Genomic DNA, 3,105 nt, shown 5'->3' with positions numbered 1-3,105 from the left:
TCTACACCTGTAGTATAATTGCACCATCTCTATTTTATACTGTCTTTGGAGCTGATATTGATTTGTGGTAGAAACCAAGGCTTAGACATGGAAGAAAGGTCCTGTTTGTCTGCTAGAAACAGACATACATAGTGCTCCAGGTGCCCTTGGATGAACACTGCCTCCTGCAGAATCTTAGCGAACAACAGTGGATTGTTCATTCTACATTATTTCCACATAAATAATACTGACCAGCCTGGCACAGTGGCTCACGCCTGTAATCCCGGCACTTTGGGAGGCCAAGACTGGCAGATCATCTGAGGTCAGGGGTTTGAGACTAGCTTGGAGAACATGGTGAAACCCTGTCTCTACCAAAAATACAAAAATTATCTGGTGTGGTGGCTTGAGCCTGTAATCCCAGCCACTTGGGAGGCTGAGTCAGGAGAATCACTTGAACCTGGGAGGTGGAGGTTGCAGTGAGCTGAGATTGCTCCACTGCACTCCAGCCTGGGCAACAGAGTGAGACTCCATCTCAATAATAATAATAACAATAATGATAACAATGATAATACTGACCCTCTCTTCTATTAATTCACAGAGCAGTCAAAGTATGAGTTAGTGAAGGAGATGAAATTGTGATCATCCAAATCTTTGGTGTTTAAATGCTTCCTAAAACTGAAACATCCTAGAGGCTGCTAAGCACTCTTAACTGCATTTCTACTTTGGTAGTAAATTTATTCTCAGAACATTAGTATTTTTTTTCAATCACTTTCCTTAAATGCATTGCATATTTGAAGTCTCAGGCTGTGAACTTTGAAAAATGTTATCCCTGCTGAGTTTCTCTCTGGGTAACCACTTAGTCCTTCCCATTTTCAAGACTGCAATTGTTTTTCAGTAAGATTGGCTGAACTGAAATGACTTCAGTTTGCTGAATTACTGCCGTTGATTGGTTTCTTGTTTTGGTACAACTTATTATTCCTATGGAAACAATAGGTTCTTACTATGTTCTATCTCTCAACTACCCTGCAGAAAAAACTGCCGGGTTTTTCTGGATAACCAATCAGGGGTATTTCACTGTTATATCGTTACTGGGAAATTACTTCCTGTATTCTTCCCTTTTTTGTTTTACCAGTTTGTGAAGTATTTGCAAGGATCAGATAAATTAATTTCTCCAGTTTGAACAAAAAATTTCAAAGCTACCTTGTTGAGAAATAATAGAAAGTAGTTTTTAAATGTCATCAAGTCTGTCTCTCTGTATGTGTGTGTGCGTGTGTGTGTGTGTGTATATATATATAATTGTGTCAGACATTATTCAGAACAGATTATTAGCAGTTTTCTACAGTTTATATGCTTAAAATCTTCATAGGATATAGATAACTTTTTTTTTTAAGAAATTGATGTTTATTTTCGATCATCTTTGTTTCCATCTTGTTTAAGAGCCTGTGGAAGAACAGCTTAAGACCACTCAGTGGTTGCTCCTATTTGTTCAGTGTCCTGAGCAGTGGGAGCTGCAGACCCACTGCAGTGGCAGGCTGAGTGCTCTAGTCTTCAGTAAGGACCTGTTGAATAAGTACAGTGGTCACCTGAATGTCTTCAAACCAGATTGAGTTGAAGTGAACTCAGGAGCTGGAGCAGTTCATTCACCCTGAAATTTCTCCTTGGTCACAGCATTTGTTTTTAAGCAGTGGCCAGCTCCTGGAGATGGTGCCACCCATGCACAGAACTTCTCAGGTTAGCATTCCCAATATCAGACCCACTGAGTGAACTCCCTGTTTGTTGTATGATAAGTCAATATGCACATATTACAGAGTCTGTGTTACACAGAGCAATGGTAGGCAGACTAACATAAGATGACTCTAACAGGCTGGTGCTCAGTCCTGGGATCAGTAATCACCAGCAGATGTGGCTTCTTGGATCTTGGTAGTGAAGATTCCAAGAGTGAAGCAGCCAGCAATAGGAGTGGCTCCACTGGAAGCGACAAACATCATCACAGCTTGCTGGCCAGGATTCCTGGAGGGTATAAGACTGACATCACCAGAGTTTTCAATGGCAACAATGGCACAAGCTGCCAGCAGAAGCTTATATCAGTTCCTCTTGACATTTGTGTCATAGATGCAATCACTTTTCATTTTGTAGATATACTGTTCAATTTGTAAGTCAAGGTTGGTGCCATCTGAGTGGGTTGCTACTGCAAGGAATTTGAGAACATCCTCCTCTTTCATTTGCAGGACCTTAAGGGCTCCAGACATCATGAGTTCCCCTTTGTTACAATGGGAATCCAGAAGGACACTGTAGGAACCCTTCTCCAGGTAGTGTGGAAAGGAACCATCTATTTTTAACATAAGACAATTTTTTTTTCTCTCAGTATCTTGGACTAACTGTGCTTTTGAAAATGTTGGTCCAGCTCTGTGTTCAGTCTGTTTTAAAATCTAAATATTTCTTCATAGTAAAAGAAAAAAAACTCTATCCCTTGGTGAAAGATCTCTAAAAGGAGAACTACAGAACATTGCTCAGATAAATCAGAGATGATCCAAACAAATGGAAAAACATTCCATGCTCATGAATGGGAAGAATCAATGTTGTGAAAATGGCCATATTGCGCAAAGCAATTTATAGATTCAATGCTATTCCTATTAAAGTACCATTGACATTATCCACAGAACTAGAAAAAACTATTCTAAAATTCATATGGAACCGAAAAGGAGTCTGAATAGCCAAGACAATCCTAAGCAAAAAGAACAAAGCTGGAGGCATCATACTACAGGTCTATAGTAACCAAAACCGCATGGTACTGGTACAAAAACAGATACATAGATCAATGGAACAGAATAGAGAACTCAGAATTATGACTGCACACCTATAACTAGCTAAGCTTCAAACAACCTGACAAAAACAAGCAGTGGAGAAAGGACTCCCTAATCAATAAAGGATAACTGGTTAGCCATATACAAAAGATTGAAACTGAGCCCCTTCCTTATACCATATACAAGAAATTAACTCAAGATGGATTCAAGACTTAAAAGTAAAACCTAAACTATAAAAAACCCTGGAAGACAACCTAGGCAATACCATCTTGCACATAGGAATGGGCAAAGAGTTCATAATAAAGATGCTAAAAGCAATTGC

General features: G+C 39.4%; 1 pseudogene; it reads right to left on the bottom strand.

The window, feature by feature from the left end:
* Positions 1-1,619: 1,619 nt before the first annotated feature.
* LOC105540583 lies at positions 1,620-2,228 on the bottom strand (annotated as a pseudogene).
* Positions 2,229-3,105: the final 877 nt, after the last annotated feature.

This window comes from Mandrillus leucophaeus, unplaced genomic scaffold (genome assembly GCF_000951045.1).
Source record: "Mandrillus leucophaeus isolate KB7577 unplaced genomic scaffold, Mleu.le_1.0 Scaffold2228, whole genome shotgun sequence".
In the NCBI taxonomy this organism is placed as follows: domain Eukaryota; kingdom Metazoa; phylum Chordata; class Mammalia; order Primates; family Cercopithecidae; genus Mandrillus; species Mandrillus leucophaeus.
The sequence above is the reverse complement of the archived record's forward strand: the minus strand, read 5'-3'. Positions and strand labels throughout refer to the sequence as shown.